The 19,969-nt window shown below is 38.5% G+C and overlaps 1 protein-coding gene across 6 annotated transcripts in view; it reads right to left on the minus strand.

Annotated features, from left to right (window-relative positions):
* Positions 1 to 19,969, minus strand: part of CAMKMT (calmodulin-lysine N-methyltransferase) — a 413,830-nt gene that overhangs the window by 25,879 nt on the left and 367,982 nt on the right. The window lies entirely within an intron of this gene.

Genomic DNA, 19,969 nt, shown 5'->3' on the forward strand with positions numbered 1-19,969 from the left:
TCTGACTGGAATACAAATTTATAAAAATAAATGATGTGAAACTTAGTGTGTATCTATCTTGCCTGGCATGTCAGTTGCCTTTCTGATTGAGGGAATGAGCAATTTGGCAGGATGGAAGAAGAGCCAACTTTCATTTTTGGTAGTTCTAGTTTTTAGGCACATTTTAAAATTCACCCATCCTATCACTTAGTCTCCCTAAGAGGATCAGGTTTTAAACCTCATATTAGCAACAATAATTAATAGCACATATTTAAAAATTCTAGTTGTGCTTATGAAGCCAACCAAAGATTTTAAGTTACTTTTAATTAATAATGGGGATAATCAGCATTTTACCACATTAAAGTACTTAACGATTCCTCTTTCCACATCAAAAGTGATTTGCAGTGCTATTTTTCAAAGGAAAATTGTGCTCCTATCTTCTACTTTGATTGCTATTTAAAACCAAACTGAGTGAGCACATTCAACCCTGTCCAGGTATATTTGGTTTTCCTGGTGGGTTCTTTATTTCTTTTCCATCTTCCCTGGGTGAAAAGCCATATATTTGAATTAAAAAAACAAGTCTTATGTCGGTAAGTCCAAAAGTTCTTCCCCTATACACTAATATGCACAAGTGGTAGTGAATTTCTTAACGCAGAAAAGATTAAACACATCACTACGAAAATATCTATACAGACTGAGCATCAGTTCCCCATTCACTCATCAACTCGTTGTTACTGAGCACCCACTGTGTCGCAGGCCCTGCGCTGTGCCACAGGCTGTATCTTCATGATGGCAGCCTAGCAGGACATGCAGATACATAAACCTATAATTCTGATGCTGTGTCCTATGTGTTGTGTAAGCATACAGACATAATAGAGCTCCAGGGAGGGCTTTCCAGAAGAACGTGTCATGCCATGACACTTGGACAAGCTTTCTAAATTAACTCTACTGTTGTACTTACTTGGGCCTACTGGAGAGCCAAGGAATGGAAAAACCAGGGAAGCCCTAAGAGATTAAGGCTTACTTTGTTTTTAGATTAATTCCTCAGAAACTCCATGCACCTGAGGAGAGTGGGACACAACCGATATCAACTTTTATGGAAATGCTGAGGCCTCCAGTGCAGCTGGAACTCCAGCTCCCTGGGAAACCGGGCCCATTGAGCCCTCATCAGAGACCTAAGAGTCCTAAAAAGTTACTACATGAAGAAGCTAGTTGAAAGTATAGATCTACGCTTGACCTTTTCAAATCATAAAAATAACGTACCCATCGCACAAATTTTAGGAAAAAGAGAGAACTGTGAAAATTACTCATAATCTTACCATTCCGTAAACCGTAATTTAGAAAGTGCTTCTAACACATAAGTAGTTACTAAAGCACATGAACAGAAAATGTAGGAAATCCTGTGGTGGGTACTGCATGTTGGATTCCTGAGGTGCTTCAGCCTTTGATTCAACAAAGACAAATTGGAGAGACAGGGGCCTAGATAGCAATTGGCTGTGGATTACCACAGCAGATGTAACGAGTGATTCTAAAAGAAACTGAAATGCTTGGCTTGGCCACATGGACCACAACACATTCCCAAAAGGCATTTGTCTTAGTTCTCATGAGGCTTAAGGCCATGCTATCCCCATAACTGTAAGCATGTGACAAAAGAGTGGTGTATAGACAGAGTTCAGCTTTGGGATGACAGGCACACCTAGGTTCAAATTTTGGTTCCTTCCTTGACTGGCTATGTGAACTTAGAGTTTGCCTTCTCAGCTGTAAAATGGAGAGAACAATGGCCACCTTCTTGAGAACACCATTCACACTGTATTCTGGAGTTACGGTGTTCACGTAGCATACGATGAGAAGGGTGCCCGCTGGAGCTATGCAATCAGGAGACCTTCCATCTTGGAAGGAAACTGACGATGGTGACGTCAATATTCAAGAAGGTGGGCCTTCCAATTCTTCTCTTCCAATGACCTTGCCCTCCACCCTTCTCAGATAACTCACAGGATGGTCATGTACACTAGAGCAGTATTTTAGCTGTGGGGAAGGACCAGATTTTGTTGTTATGGTTTTTAGACCCAATCTGTTGCAGACCAACCCTTTTATAAAATACAATATAAATTAATAGACAGATGAGATTTTAAAAGCCAAGACATTCTAAATAGAAGTCCACCGATCATATGCTTGGATAGCACAGTAGTGTTCCTAAACGTTTACTTTCAGTTTCTGAACTTACCTCATTGCAGATGAGTAGCATGCAGTTCACATATTGGCTCCAGCGTATGGCCTATTTGTTGAGCAACAGTGTTCAAGACCTTGTCTTTATGAATAACTACAATCCTGACCTACTCTCTGACCAGCCCTTTCACAGCTAACTCCTTCCAGAAGGTATTCTAATCTCAACCATTCTTCATTCTTCTACTCCCTTTTCCCTTTCTTACTCCCTCCCGTTTGTTAAATCCAGCCCTCCGCCTGCTCTGAGACTGCACCTGTGCACCTGAGTGTGATTGGAGAAAGCACAAAAGCATCCTGACTGGCTTTGCTTTAAATTCATAACCATGAACCCCAAGTGGACTCTTGGTGATGTCTAACAGTTATACTTAGACTTCCCTTGTCCACTTACTCCCCCAGTCTCCCAGGTTGTTATTTTGCACTACCTTCTCTTTTCAAAATGCTAAGACTTCCTCTCTCACCCTCACTCTCAGCTGATCACCTTGCTTCCTACTTTACTGTCAAAATTGCAGGTATCAGATGAGAACTTCCACATACTCTCACCACCACACTTATGCTCCTAACAGCATCTGTTCCCATATACCCTGCCTTCCTGCTGTTATCATAGATGAATTAAAGATGCCATACCGGGGGCGCCTGGGTGGCGCAGTCGGTTAAGCATCCGACTTCAGCCAGGTCACGATCTCGCGGTCCGTGAGTTCGAGCCCCGCGTCAGGCTCTGGGATGATGGCTCGGAGCCTGGAGCCTGTTTCCGATTCTGTGTCTCCCTCTCTCTGCCCCTCCCCTGTTCATGCTCTGTCTCTCTCTGTCCCAAAAATAAATAAACGTTGAAAAAAAAATAAAAAAAAAAAAAGATGCCATACCCTGGGGTGCCTGGGTGGCTCAGTCAGTTGAGCATCCAACTCTTGACTTCGGCTCAGGTCATGATCCCAGGGTCGTGGGACTGAGCCTCATGTCAGGCTCCATGCTGGGCATAGAGTCTGATTGAGATTCTCTCTCTCTCTCTCTCTCTCTCTCTCTCTCTCCCCCTCTATCCCTTTCCCTCACTCACATGCTCTCTCTCTCTCCCTCTCTAAAATAAAATAAAAATTTTAAAAAGATGCCATACCCCTATCTAAATCTAGTACCTCTTCTTATATAATAGGTGCAGCCTCTTTCATCTTTTCTAGAATATGGCTCTAGCAATTCTCCCTTCTCTATCCTATAGTACCACCTCTGTTCTGGATCATTTCTATCACTATTGAAACGTAGTTATTTTCTCTCTCCTAAAATATCTGAACTCTACTTACCCTCCAGTTTTAACTCTATTGCCCAATTCCTCCTCTGCAGGAAAAATCCATGAAAAAATTGTTTAAACTCTTTATTTTCAGTTCAACCTCATAGTTTACAGGGTACTGGGTACAGTCCTCAGATGGGTCTTGTCTCGGTAGGGGAGAATATTTAGTCCTAGACTAAATGCTACTCTGGTTCTGCCTAATAAATATTAAAAGCAAGACCCAAAAGTTATTTCAAAATAACTTAACTGTGACCCAGAACAAAATTCAGAAACATTTACTGGACTACAACAACGTTCGATTCCAACAAGATAAAATATAAAATACCTGGCATACAATCAAAGATTACCAGGCATGCAAGGAATTGAAATAACACAACCAATAAGGAGGCAACTGGTTTCAAACAACCGAAACCAGTCTAAACCTGCCACAGGTGTTAAAATTAACAGACAAGAGCATTAAAATAGTTATTATAATGATATTCATTGTATTTAAAGAAATGAATAGAAACAAGAAAGATATTTTCAAAGTCCCAAATCAAACTTCTAAAGACGAAAACTACAATGTCTGAGAGGAAAAAAATACATCAGATGTAATTAATAGCAGATTAGACACTTCAGAAGAAAAGATAAGTGAATTTGAAAGCAAAGCAATAGAAACTGTCCAAAATGAAACATAGATAGAAACAAAGAATAGAAATAAATTAAAAGAGGTTTAGTGAGTGAGCTGTAGGGCAAATTTAAATGACCTCAAATATGTGTCACTTGAGTTTCCAAAGGACAGAAGCGAGGGAGGAGCGTGCATGGAAATTATTTGAAGAAATAATGGCTGAAATGTTTCCAAATTTAATGAGAACTATTAACCCACAGATGAAGAGATTGCACCAACTCCAAGCACAAGAAACATGAAGAAAACTATAAGGCACAAATAATCAAATTGCCCAAATGCACTGATAAAGAGAAAATCTGAAAAGCACCCAAAGGAAAAAAAGACACATTATATATAAATAAAGGTAAGAATGACAGCATATTTCTTGCGAGTAATGGGCAAGTCCGAAGACAGTGGACTGACATCCTTAAAGACTGAATGGGAAAAAAAAAATCTGTCAACCTAGAATTATATAGCCAGTTAAAATAGATTTTCCCCCAAAATGTAAAATAGGTATTTTCAGACATACAAAACCTCGAAGAATTAATCATCAGTAGATCTATAGTACAAGAAATGTAAAGGAAGTCATTCAGGCAGAAGAATGATCATAGCAGACGAAAATATGAATCAACAGAAAAAAATGATGAGAACCAGAAATCGTAACTATATGGGCAAATATGTAAGATTTTTTAAATTATTTAACTCTTTGAAATATAATGGAGTAGCTAAACAAATAACAAGTACTGTGGAGTTTATAACACATACCTCAGTAAAATATAAGGCAATAGCATAAATACTGGGAGGGCAGTAATAAGAAGTATACTATGATAAGGTTTTTATAGTGTAGATGAAGTGGTCCATCACTTGAAGATAGACTGTGATAAGCTAAAGATGCATACTGTAAATCTTAAAAAAATTTCTTTTTTAACATTTATTTATTTTCGAGAGACAGAGAGAGACAGAGCATGAGTGGGGGAGGGACAGACAGAGAGAGAGACACAGAATCCAAAGCAGGTTCCAGGCTCTGAACTGTCAGCACAGAGCCCAATGCAGAACTCGAATTCACACACCGTGAGATCATGACCTGAGCTGAAGTCGGACGCTTAACCGACTGAGCCACCCAGGAGCCCCTAAAGATGTGTATTATAAAACCTAAAGTAACCACTAAGACAGCTAAACAAAATTATAGCTAATAAGTCAACAAAGGAGATAAAATAGAATGGAAGGAGAAAAAGATGAAAAGAGGAAGAAAAAGATGGAACAAATGGAAAACAAAAAGCAAAATGACAGATTTAAATCTAGACACATTAGTACTTGTATTCAGTGAAAATGGTATAAATGCCCCCAAATGAAAGGCACAGTGTCAAGTTGGATTAAGATACTGCATTCTCTCTCTCTCTCAAAAAAAAAAAAAAAGTAAAAAAATAAATAAAATGCTAGATGCAAGTATATGCGGTTTACAGTGAATCTATTTTTTTTTTTTTTTTTTTTATAGAGAGAGGGAAAGCATGTGGGGGGGAGGCGGGGGAGGGGGAGAGAGAGAGAGAGAGAGAGAGAGAGAGAGAGAGAGAGAGAGAGAGAATCTTAAGCAGGCTCCACACTCAGCACAGAGCCCGATGTGGGGCTCAATCTCATGATCCTGGGATCATGACCTGAGCAAAAATCAAGATTCAGATACTAAACCGACTGAGCCACCCAGGCACCCCAATAAGTGTATTTTAAATGTGAAGCACAAGTGGGTTAAACGTAAAAAGACATACCAAGAAACACTAGTCAGAAGAATTCCAGATTGCCTATATGAATGCCAGACAGTAGATTTCAGAGCAAAGAATATTACTGGATATAAAACGGATCACATTATAATGTTAAAGGGCCAATTCAAGAAGGAGACACAGCACTTCTAAATGTATATGAACTTAATAACAGAGCTTCTAATTTGAAGCCCAAATGGGTATTACTGCAAGAAAACATAGACAAAACCACAATTATAATGAGTGATTTCAATACTCCTTCTTCAATAATTAATTGAAGTAGACAGAAAATAACCAAGGTTACAGATGACTTTAACAATGCTATTGAGCAACATGACTTAATTGATATTTATAGAACATTCCACCCAATAATAGCAGAATAAACTTTTTTTTTTCAAATAGATATGGAGCATTTGCCAAAATATACCCATTCTGGTTCTTAAAAATTTTTTTTTAATATTTATTTTCGAAAGAGAGAAAGAGATAGCAAGCATGAGCAGGGGAGAAGCACAGAGAGAAGGGGACAGAAGATCTGATGTGGCTCTGTGCTGACAACAGAGAGCCCAAAATGGGGCTCAAACTCACAAACTGTGAGATCATGACCCCAGCCCAAGTCAGATGCTCAACCAACTGAGCCACCCAGGCACCCCTACCCATTCTGGATCTTATTTTAACTTTCAACAAAGTTAAAAGATTTCCAGTCATATAAAAATATGTTCCCTGCCCATCATGGAATTAAATTAAAAATCAATATTCTCTATAAGTAATCTCCAATATTTAGAAAATAAATAATATTTTTGTGAATAACCTAGCATCCAAAGAAGAAATCAAAACAGAAACTGAAAAATATTTTTAATTGAATGAAAATGAAAATACAACATATAAAATTTGTGGGATGATATCAAAGCAGTACATGGAGGGAATTAATAGCACTAAAATGCCTATATCAGAAAAGAAAGGTCTCAAGTCAATAGACTCCACTCCAAACAAAAGAAACAAACAAAAAAGCATCCCCTCACACACAAGAAGTTAAACTCAACATAACCAGAAGAAAGGAAGTAAAGATTAGAACAAAAATAAATGAAATAGAAAACAAAAACATAATAGAAAAATCAAAATAGGAATAGATTTCAAAATAGAAAATTTCAAAATAGAAAACCAGTGAAACCAAACACTGGTTCTTTGAGAAGAGCAATAAAATTAATAAACTTCTAGTCAGACTGACTAGAAAAACAGGGAGAAGACATAAATCACCAATATCATGAACAAGTGAAGTGGCATCACTACAGATTCTACAGATAGTAAGAGGATAATAAGAATATAACAGGTATTCATAAAATATATTAATAAATATATATATTCTCTACAGGTATATAAATACTTATCAATATATAGATATAGATGTCATGATCAAGTGAGGTTTGTCCTAGGGATACAAGAAGGTTGCTTTAACGTTTAAAAATTGATCAATATAATAAATCACCATATTAATGAACTAGAAAAGAAAAAAAATATCATCTCAATAAGTACAGAAAATGCATTGACTGACAAAGTCTAATATCTATGCCTGATAAAAATTCTCAGCAACCTAAGAACAGAAGGGAACTTCCTCAACCTGAAAAAAGTCATCTGGGAAAACCTACAGCTAGTATCATATTTAATGGTGAAAGACTAGATTTTTTTTTTCCTTAAACATCAGAACAAGGAAAGGATGCTTCCTCTCACTATTGAACATTGCACTGGAGGTTCTAGACAGTCTAATAAGGCAAGAAAAAAAAAGGTCATCAAGACTGGGAAGGAACAAGTAAAACTGTCTTTATTAGCAGGCAACCCTATCGTCTATGTAGAATATCCAATAGAATATACAAAAACACAAGCAGAACTAATAAGTGAGTTTAGGAAGCTTATGGAATATAAGACCAATATACAAAAATCGGTTGCATTTCTTTATACAAGCAACACATAATTGGAAATTGTAATTTCCAATTCCATACCATTCACAATAACATTAAACAATCCATACCATTAGTAGAATAAAAATATGAAATACTTGGAGATAATTCTGACAAAAGATGAGAGAAATTAAATAAGACCTAAATAAATGGAGGTAATTCAGTGGATAAAGGAGAGTATTTTCTTTTTTTTTTTTTAATTTTTTTAATGTTTATTTATTTTTGAGACAGAGACAGACAGAGCATGAACAGGGGAGGGTCAGAGAGAGAAGGAGGCACAGAATCTGAAACAGGCTCCTGGCTCTGAGCTGTCAGCACAGAGCCCGACGCGGGACTCAAACTCATAGACGGTGAGATCATGACCTGAGCTGAAGTCAGCCACTTAACTGACTGAGCCACCCAGGCGCCCTGAGAGTATTTTCAACAAATAGTGTTTTAGCATTTGGATATCTACATCAAAAAAAAAATATATATATATATATATCTATATATATATCTCCAACACATATCTTGTACCATATTAAAAAATTAACTCCAAATGGGTCATAAAATTAAATGTAAAACCTAACACTATAAAACGTGTAGATGAAAGTACAGGAGAAAATCTTTGTAACTTTGGATTGAGCAAAGATTTCTTAAATATGACAAAAGATACGTGATCCATAAAAGAACAAATTGGTAAATTAGACTTCATTAAAATGAAAACTTCTGTAGTTTGAAAGATGCTATGAGGTGAATGGAAAGAGAAGCCACAGGCTGGGTGGAAATATTTGCAAATCATATATCTGATAAAAGGTTATAGCATGTAAGCTTACATATAAACATATAAAAAATATGTAATGAACTCTCAGAGTATGTTAATAAGAAAACAAGCAACCCCCCCCCCAAAAAAAGTAGGTAAAGCATTTGAGCAGATGCTTTTCCAAAGATATGTAAGTGGCAAATAAGCACATGGAAAGATACCCAACATCATTAGTAATTAGGGAAATTCAAATTAAAACCCTAATGGGATAGTACTATACACCTATTAGAAAGGCTATAATTTAAAAAATATTTTTAATGTTTATTTATTTTTGAGATATATATATGGATATATAGATATATAGATATATAGATATATATATATATATATAGAGAGAGAGAGAGAGAGAGAGAGAGAGTGTTAGCAGGCGAGGGGCAGAGAGAAAGGGAGACACAGAATCCGAAGCAGGTTCCAGGCTCTGAGCTGTCAGCACAGAACCCAACACAGGACTCGAACTCGCGAACCACGAGATCATGACCTGAGCCAAAGTTGGACGCTGAACTGACTGAGCCACCCAGGTGCCCTAGAAAGGCTGTCATTTAAAAGACTGACCATGTCGAGTGTTGAAGAGGCTGTGGACAAAACAGAACTCTCTGACAGCACTGATGGGAATATAAAATAGTAGAACCAGTTTGGAAAAGTTTGTTGGGTTCCTTAAAACATTACATATGTGTCTCTATATGATTTAGCTGTTCCACTCGTAAGTGGTTTACACTAGAGAAGTGAAGGCACATATCCATACAAAGAATATATCCACATATCCATATGTGTACATAAATATTCCTAACAGTTTCATTCGTAACAGCCCCAAAGTGGCAACAGCCGAAAAGTTCATCGATGAGTGAAAACAGAAATAAATTGTGGTGTATCCACACAATGGCACACTACTCAAGAATAAAAAGGAAAGAACTATTTTTTTTTAATTTTTTTTTAACATTTATTTATTTTTGAGACAGAGAGAGACAGAGCATGAACGGGGGAGGGGCAGAGACAGAGGGAGACACAGAATCCAAAGCAGGCTCCAGGCTCCCAGCCATCAGCCCAGAGACTGACGCAGGGCTCAAACTCACGGACCGCGAGATGGTGACCTGAGCCGAAGTCGGATGCTCAATCGACTGAGCCACCCAGGTGCCCCAAAAGGAAAGAACTATTGATCCATGCAACAACACAGATGAATCTCAAAATATTCTTACTGACTGAAAGAACACTGACTTTTTTTTAAAAAAAAAGCACGTACTGAATGATTCCATTTATTTAAATCTCTAGAAAATATAAACTCATATAAGGGGAGGGAAAACAAAGCAGTGGTTTTCTGGGGAGGGAGGAACCTTCAAGAAGCAAAAAGGAGGGATTATTAAAGGGCAAGAGAAAACTTTTGGGGGTGAGAGATATTTTCAGTATTTGGATTGTGGTGATGGCTTCAAGGGTATACACAAATTCCAAAACTTACAAAATTGTACATACAGTTTACTGGATGCCAATTTACCTCAATAAGGTAAGGAATAAGCTTTTCCTGTTAAGGAAAAGCTAAAAGGGAAATGCTTTTTGAGACAGCAGGGTGTATGCATAAATACTCCTAGCCCCTGGACCTATATGGACTTTACACAATCTAAGGCATAACATTCAGATGCAAAGACAAGTAAAAGATCGTTCTTCCAAATCCCCAAATCATGCCAATGTGTTACCTAGAATTACACCGACACTGAAGAAAAATTTATGTTGTCACCATTTGACCACAATGTCAAAATCTTATTTGTTTGAAATTCATTACGAAGCAGAGTACAATTTTACAGATAGAAATATAAAGCCAATCATCATTACAGAACTCCCCATTGTTTAGAAAAATTTGAATACCTATAGGCATATCAAACCCAGTAAGTTTAACAGGTACAGCACAGCAGAAAGAATGCTGGGCTTGTAGCTAGGAAGCTCTGAGTTCAAATACCAGCTCTGCCACTCACAGGCCAGTGGGGCTGAGAGACGCAGAGTATCATGGCCCTCATCTGTAACAGACGTTAGCTGCCTTGCACAGCAATAAAGAATCGAATGAGCTAGAATATATGAAAGATGCATTATCGGTGCTCAATATCAGTTTCCTTTCCCTTATTCTTGCACTAACTTAGATTTTTTTTTTTTTTCATTCTGGCTTTGACTTTGGAGTTTCAACCTGAAATGCAAAGCCAAGTCAATTTCTGATAGGACTCCTACCTTGTGATTTAAAACTCACACTAAAAAAAAAAAAAAAAAAAAAGAAAAAAATTTCTCAAACAGAAAGTCTGCTTTAAGTTTATAATAAAACCTAATGTCAAACATGCTTAATCTCATTTGTATTTCATTCTGATGTTCACAGATAACCTTCCCTCTACAGATTTAAGGTATTTCTTTTCTCACATTCGCACAGTTAATATTTGTTTACCGTTATATTTGTAGATTCCTTGTTGAGGAGCGAGTCACAGTTTTTAATTCTGCTGTTAAAACTGTTGTCCCTTGTGTGTTTGCAATAGTGTACTGATATAATTCTTTAAAAAAAAATTTTTTTTAATTTTTTTTTTCAACGTTTATTTATTTTTGGGTCAGAGAGAGACAGAGCATGAACGGGCGAGGGGCAGAGAGAGAGGGAGACACAGAATCGGAAACAGGCTCCAGGCTCTGAGCCATCAGCCCAGAGCCTGACGCGGGGCTCGAACTCACGGACCATGAGATCGTGACCTGGCTGAAGTCAGACGCTTAACCGACTGCGCCACCCAGGCGCCCCCCAAAAAAAAATTTTTTTTAATGTTTTTATTTATTTTTGAAGGAGAGAGACAGAGCGTGAGCGGGGGGAGGGGCAGAGAGAGAGGGAGACACAGAATCCGAAGCAGGCTCCAGGCTCCGAGCTGTCAGCCCAGAGGCCAATGCGGGGCTCGAACTCACGAACCGTGAGATCATGACCTGAGCTGAAGTCGGACGCTTAACCGACTGAGCCACCCAGGCGCCCCATACTGATACAATTCTTGATGATGTTTGCCAAATGTAATGAACTTAGACTTATTAAACAAAACAAAACAAAACAAAACACAAGCTGTCCTACCAGCAGTGGGGAAGGCAGTGGTTTTCTTCACATGGATATTACACCCATTCTTCCTTGCAACAGACTCCAGGAACTCTTCCACGGTTTCTTACATCTTACTTCTCAAAGACTGTCTGGGCTTAGCTCCCCCTTATGGAGGGTCCATTCAAGTCATTCATAGTATTAACCTACACTGGGGAATCATTTCTCTTCTTTCAAACCATTCCCTATCACTTGGCCCTCCATTTCTCCCGATCTTTTATAGAGTTTCAACATGCCATATGCTAGAAGCTTCTCTCATGGTGCCTTAGACACTTGGAGGAAGGAATCCAAATCTAGAACAGAAACCGAGAATGAGGAGGGACACCAATCTGTTGATTTCCTAACTTGTGCGCCGGTCCATCCACAGGGTTATTCAGCACTTTTCTGGAGGCTGTGAACGGTAGGACAAGGAGGACCTGTTTCTAAGTAACAAAATTAGAACAGTCAAAGGAAACATATAGTCTTATCTGGAAATGAAACAAAAGAATTACAGAAGGCCATGTTGGGGAAAGTAGGCTAAAGAAGGTAGAAGGTGGAATGTGATGTTAAAGTCAGGTTTTGGACAGGAAAGAGAAAGAGGAATTATATCTTAGACAAAGTGTAAGGCAAGGGTTTGGAGGCTGGATGTACACATCTGTGTTTTTAGCTCCCCAACATCCCAGGTCTTTGTTCTCGAAGATGACCTTATCTCAAGCCTGGGGCTCTCTGATATCTTTCCCCTCTTCTTCATCTTTTCTCTTTGCCTCTTATCTAAAAGGAAGTAGTCCTTCCTTTCAAAGTCCGTCCTTTCCACCTATGCGCAGGGTTAAGCCACTCCCTCTTTCCTCTAGCTCGGTGTTTTTCAAACTTGAGCATGCATCAGAATGCTCAGAAAGTTTGTTAAAATACAGATTGCTGGGCTTCAGTCTCAGAGTTTGATTCAGTAGGTCTGGGGTGGTGGCAGCAAATCCACATTTCTAACAAATTTCCATGTGGTGCTGATGCTGCTGGTCTGGGGACCATACTTTGAGAAGCACCGCTTTGCATCCTTGCTCCATCAAATCCACCCCCCGCTCCGCCTCACTTCATATATTACTTATTTCTTCTTCCTTGGCTGTCCTCAACTCTGCTTCTCCTTGACATACATACTACTTGTCTCTTTCCCTTTGCCATCAACAGTTTGGCAGGAGGAGTCTACTCCCTTTGATTCACCTGCCCTTGCAATATGACCTCTCCCCCAGCAGACACCAGCGCTGCTCTGCAATTTGCCAGACCTTCAGCGATCTGCAGCAGCTGACCCTGCTCCCGTCAAGGAGCGGTTTTACGCCACACCACCCTGCATCAGCCTTCTATCTCCAGCTCCTTCTCTGTGTCCCTGACTGACTCCTATTACTCTGCCTCCAAAACAGCCATTTTCCAAGATTCTGTCATTGGCCATCTTCTTTTAGCTTCCAGTTTCCATAGTTCTGCTCTTATCTCTTCATGTTGATCTCCGTATCTTCTGGCACATTTCCTGAGATTTGAACGCTCCTGCTTAACCGCTTGCTAGGTATTGTCACATATAGAACACACATTTATGTTCTATGACCACATGAATGTATCATGTCCCAAACTGCTCTCTCACTCCACCTATTTTCTTTAGTGCCCACATACAGTCAATTCTCTGGAATGGCTTCCATATTTGCTTACCAGGTTGCACTCTTATTCAGGCCTGATTACTTCTTTCCCTTTCTCTGGAACCACTGAGATGGCTTTGAAACAAGCAAAACAAAAACAAAAACAAAAAACAACATAGAACAAGAACCAAACAACAACAAAAACCAACCCTTTTTACTATAGAATAAAACAGTGAAACAGAAAACTATGTGAAGCAAATGTGCATCTTAATTAGTTATGAGGCTAAAAAACTCGGGACCACCACCCAGATCAAGAAATGGAACTTTGCCTGATCCCTCAGAAGTCCCTTTACGTGCTCTATCATTCACCTTCAACCTTCACCTCAATGCAATGACTTTCTAACTGGTCATCGGCCTCTAGCCTGCCACCATTCATCACACCAAATAACTAAATTTGCCTGGACACATCTTTTCTACCTCTATGCCTTTGATGATTTCCTCCCTGCTTATCATATCTAGAATGCACTCTTCAACTGCTTTTCTTCTCTTGCTTTCAAGGGCCACCTCCTTCATGACCCTTTCTCAGATCCCTCTTCCTTGGATTGGCTGATCTTCTTTTTCTACTTACAAAACACGAGTAACCCAACTAGAGCAGACTCAGTCTTGTGTTTTGGTAGTTGAGCAAGTATCTTATGTCTCATGTGGGTATCTTGAAACCTCACCTTACTCATATTTAGGGGTTACTCATGGTAACCCCTAAAGGGCTCACCATAGTGCTTTTACATGGAGCAGACTCTAAATTACATTTTATTACCTTGAACTGAATGACACAAGTTGAACTATAATAGCAGCTAATTTAGTGAAACATTTTAGGTAAAAATGTTATTCACTAACAAACTTAATTAAAGAAGAGTGTATGTAAGACAGATATAGCAATTCAAAAAAAAAAAAAAAAAGTCCAGAAAATAAGCAATGCTATAAAAGTGATCCAAGGTTAATTTCTGGATCTCCATTTTTCTCAACTAGTATAGGAGTAGTGTTTCTCAACTGGGGTAGTATTGGCATTTGGGACAGGACAACGCTGAACTGTAGTCCCTGGTACTGTAGGATGTTTACTCTCTCTGCTCCCTCCGGTTCTAGTAACAACCCTTAGTCATTGTGACAACCAAACAGAAATACCCCACATAATTACAAACAGGTGCAGAGGTGGGCACACAGTCCACCTCTGGTTGAGAACAGCTGGTGGATTATCTCAAAGGACTCTTCCACCTCTGATGTGTGCTTCTTGTTGGATCCCAGTAATGAAAGGCTGTGATGCAGACAAGAAACTAATCAGAACTCTCCCTTCTCTGTACAACTTTCCCCCTCCCACTGCCATTTACATAGATGCCACCATAGAAATCCAGAGTCCAACATGAGGAATAAAGCCCTCACATGGCAGGTAAAAACAAAACAAAACAAAACAAAAAACAAAACAAAACACCTCTCCTAAGGACAAATAGCGGGATATCCATCCAATAGATTCGCCTTTATGCTTTCAGTTGGTATGTTAAACGGAACAGCAATGTAGGGATAAAACAAGTTGATCAAAGTGTGATCTGTGATCCAAATACATTACAATCACCGTGGGAGATTGTTAAAATGTGAGATTCATGAACCACAACCCTGGGGAGTCCAGTTCAGTAAGGAACTTTTGTTTGTTTGTTTTAATTTTTTTTTCAACGTTTTTTTTAAATTTATTTTTGGGACAGAGAGAGACAGAGCATGAACGGGGGAGGGGCAGAGAGAGAGGGAGACGCAGAATCGGAAACAGGCTCCAGGCTCCGAGCCATCAGCCCAGAGCCTGACGCGGGGCTCGAACTCACGGACTGCGAGATCGTGACCTGGCTGAAGTCGGACGCTTAACCGACTGCGCCACCCAGGCGCCCCTGAACTTTTGTTTTTAAAATAAGCACCACAAGGTAATTCCTATGAAAATGGGTCATGCATCATTTTGAGAAACCTGTTCCAGAAGATCTTTACCAGTATAGATATGCATTTAGAATACTCTTTAGCCAAAGGTCTAGACTTTTAGTTCCACGTGTCAAATGTCTTTATTTTCAAAAGAGTGATTTTAAAAAGGGTGCCGTTCCAGAGAAGTAATAGTGGCCCTAAAAACAGAATTAAGAGCACTCCACACTATATAAAGAACTTACATAACTCAACACAACAACATCATCATCACCATCACCACAATAATAATGATCCCATTGAAAAATGGGCAGAGGACCTGTCCCAAGAAGACATGCAGATGTCCACCGGACACATGAAAAGATGCTCGACATCACTAATCATCAGGGAAATGCAAATCAAAGCCACAATGAGATATCACCTCACACCTGTCAGAATGCTAGAATCAAAAAGACAAGAAGTAACAAGTGCTGGCAAGAATGTAGAGAAAGAGAAACCCACGTGCACTGTTGGTGGGAATGGAAATTGATGCAGCCGATTTGGAAAACAGTAGGAAGGTTCCTCAGAAAATTAACAATAGAAATATCCTACGATCCAATAATTCCACTACTGAGTATTTACTCAAAGAAAACAAAAACACTAATTTGAAAAGATATCTGCACTGTTATGTTTATTGCAACATTATTTACAATGGCCAAGATATGGAAGCAACCCAAGTGTTCCTCAATAGAAGAATGGATAAAGAAGATGTGGTATATATGTGTGCAATGGAATATTACTCAGCCATAAAAAAGAATGGTGTCTTGCCATTTGGGATAACATGGATGGATCCATAGGGTATCATGCTAAGTGAAATAAGGCAGACAAAGACCATACGATTTCACTTACATGTAGAATCTGAATGACAAAGCAAATGAATAAACAGACAAAAAGCAGAAATAGACCCATAAATGCGGAGAACAAACATGGTTGCCAGAGTGGAAAAACGTGAAGGGATGGGCAAAATGGGTGAAGGAACTGGGATACAGGCTTCCAGCTGTGGAATGAACAAATCATGGGATAAAAGGTACAGCATAGGGAATAGTCAATGGTGTTGTAATAGTGTGTGGTGACAGAGGGTAGCTACACTCGTGGTGAGTATAGCATAATGTAGAGACTTGCGGAATCACTACGCTGTACATCTGAAACTAACATAACATTGTGTGTCAACTATACTTCAATTAAAACAAAAGAAAACAACAACAACAAACCCCACTCCCCCCTGGATCACTAAGGGAAGGAAGCAACATCACAGATGAACCAAAACAGGATTTCATTTATATAAATTCCTTGAAACAGATGACCTGACCAACTTTTTGATTTTTATCCTGAAGTGAACTAATTCACATTTCCAGACTAAGAAAGAAGGCTTGGATAAAGGTGAAAGGGAAGTAAAATGAGGTCTCAATGAAAATTTTACTTTGGAGGATCTACAAGATTGATTAATTACAGACAATTAAGAGTTGCCAGGATGTCAGATCTTGTACTTTCTTTGTAAATACATGATATCTATAAAATAAACATGGGAGTAAGGTGGATAGAGCTGGTTTTAATGAATGAAAATTGGGACAACTTTAAAGCAATGAAACACTATAGAATTTAACGAGAAACGCTCAGAGAGACTGCAAGTTCAGTGGTTCTCAAGTGAGCTCTCCAGACCAGCAGCAGCAGGGTTACCTGGGAACCTGCTCAAAATGCAAGCTCTTAGGCCCCCACCTCAGTCTCTCAGGGGATAAGGCCCAACAATCTCTGTGTCACAAGTTCTACAAATGATTCTGATACTAAAGTTTGAGAGCTATGGCTCTAGCTTGTTGTATATTTCTGGACTGGCTTTAAAACTGACCCCACTCTCTGGATCTGTGTTTTTGTCTGTAACTCAGCTGAAATAAACTTACTTCAGAGTCCAAAAGGAAGACAGATTTACTTAACATTTGGACTTCCTAAGTTGTTGACCAGTATATTCCACACTGGTTAAGGAGGACTGGTAAAGGGTTTTGAAATCTTGGAATGAAAGGTACTAATTATTTTACTAATTATATTTCCCATTTCAAGTATCTCTGATTCCATAATTATGACAGCTGATTAACTTACATAAGAGCAAAACAAAGTGATGATAAAAAATTAGAATTAGCTCTTATTTCATATCAAATTACAATTATGTGGCATTAGATGTGAAATCACAAATTGATTATTGTTTTTTCATGTTTTCATTTCTTTTTTCTTTTCAAACTTATGAACTTTCAAGCGTAATGCAATTTTAATATAAGAATTTCACTATTCGTTGCCAACTTCAAGTCATAGCTTCCAAAATAATGGGGTAAAAATTGCTTTGATCTAGCATTATGGTAGCAACTTAGGGTGACCCAGATTAGGTGGTTCAAAAGATAAGAAAAGCTTCCAAATTCTTTTAAGAAGCCATCATACCAGTGATATTAAAATCTAATAAAGATTGTGAAATAAAATTGTGGACCATAATATCAGTGCAAAAAGCTCGGATAACATATACACTGCTGGTGGGAATATAAAATGGTCCAGCCAACTTAGAAAACAGTCTGGCAGTTCCTCAAAAGGTTAAACATAGAGTTAGTATATGATTATATACACCCAACAGAAATGAAATTTGTCACAAGAACTTGTACACAAATGTTCATAGCAGCACTATTCATAATAGCCCAAAAATGGCAACCACCCAAATGTCAATGGTGAATGGATAAATAAAATTGTAGTCTATCCATCCACCAAAAAACTATTAGAACTGATGAATGAATTCAATAAGTTTGTAGGATACAAAATCAACGTACAGAAGTTTGTGGCATTTCTGTACACTAATAATGAAGTAGTACAAAGAAAAACTAAGAAAACAATCCCATTTACAACTGCACCAAAAATAATAAAATACCTAGGAATAAACTTAACCAAGGAGGTGAAAGACCTATATTTTGAAACCTATAAAACACCAGTGAAAGAAATTGAAGACGACACAAATAAATGGAAAGACATTTCCATGCTCATGGATTGGAAGAACCAATATTGTTAAAATGTCCACACCACCCAAAGCAAACTACACACTTAATGCAATCCCTATCTAAATACCAGCAGCATTTTCCACAGAACTGAAGCAAACAATCCTGAAATTTGTATGGGACCACAAAGACCCCGAATAGCCAAAGCAATCTTGAAAAAGAAAAACAGACCTGGGAGTATCACAATTCTACACTTCAAGCTATATTACAAAGCTGTAGTAATCAAAATAGTATAGTACCGGCACAAAAACAGACATATAGATCAATAGAACAGAAAAGAAAGCCCAGAAATAACCCCACAATTATAGGGTCAATTAGTCTTTGACAAAGGAGGTAAGAATATGCAATTGGAAAAAAGTCTCTTCAACAAATGGTGCTGGGAAAACTGAACAGCTACATGTAACAGAAAGAAACTGGGCCACTTTCTTATATCATACATAAAAGTAAACTCAAAATGGATTAAAGACCTAAATGTGAGATCTGAAGCCCTAAAAATCCTGGAAGAGAGCACAGGCAGTAACTTCTCTGACATTGAGAAACAACCCACAAAACTAAAAGATAACCTACTGAATGGAAGGAGATAATTGCAAATGACATATCCGGTAAAGAGTCAGTATCCAATATGTATAACAAATTTATACAACTCAACACCAAAAAACCCCTCAAATAATCCAATTAAAAAATGGGCAGGCGACATGAATAGACATGTCTCCAAAAAGGGCCTACAAATGGCCAACAGACACATGAAAAGATGCTCAACATCACTCATCATCAGGGAAATGCAAATTGAAGCCACAATGATATATCACCTCTCACCTGTCAGAATGTCTCAAATCAAAACCAAGAAACAACAAGTGTTAGCAAGGATGTGAAGAAAAAGGAACCCTCATGCACTATTGGCAGGAATGCAAACTGGTACAGCCACTGTGGAAGACAGTATGGAGGTTCCTCAAAAATTTCAAACAGAACTACCCTATGATCCAGTAATTGCACTCCTGGGTATTTGTCCAAAGAATATGAAAACACTGGGGCGCCTGGGTGGCTCAGTTAGTTAGGCGTCCGACTTTGGCTCAGGTCATGATCTCACGGTTCGTGGGTTTGAACCCCACGTCGGGCTCTGTGCTGACAGCTCAGAGCCTGGAGCCTGTTTCAGATTCTGTGTCTCCCTCTCTCTCTGCCCATCCCCTGTTCACGCTCTGTCTCAAAAATAAATAAACATTAAAAAAATTATTTAAAAAATATGAAAGCACTAATTTAAGGGATATACGCACCCCTATATTTACTGCAGCATTATTCATAATAGTCAAATTATGGAAGCAGCCTAAGTGTCCATCAGTAGATGAATGAATAAGGAAAATGTAGTGTATATATATATATATATATATATATATATATATATATGATTGAATATTATTCAGCTACGAACAGAATGAAATCTTGCCATTTGCAACAACGTGGATGGATATAGAGAGTATAATGCTAAGCGCAATAAGCCAGACAGAGAAAGATAGATGCTACATGATTTCATTCACATGTGGAATTTGAGAAACAAAACAGAGGGAAAAAGTGAGACAAACCAAAAAACAGACTCTTAACTACAGAGAACAAACTGATGGTTACCAGGGGGTAGATGGATTGGGGGACG

The sequence above is a fragment of the Herpailurus yagouaroundi genome, unplaced genomic scaffold (assembly GCF_014898765.1).
Source record: "Herpailurus yagouaroundi ecotype Mexico unplaced genomic scaffold, PumYag 210, whole genome shotgun sequence".
In the NCBI taxonomy this organism is placed as follows: Eukaryota; Metazoa; Chordata; class Mammalia; order Carnivora; family Felidae; genus Herpailurus; species Herpailurus yagouaroundi.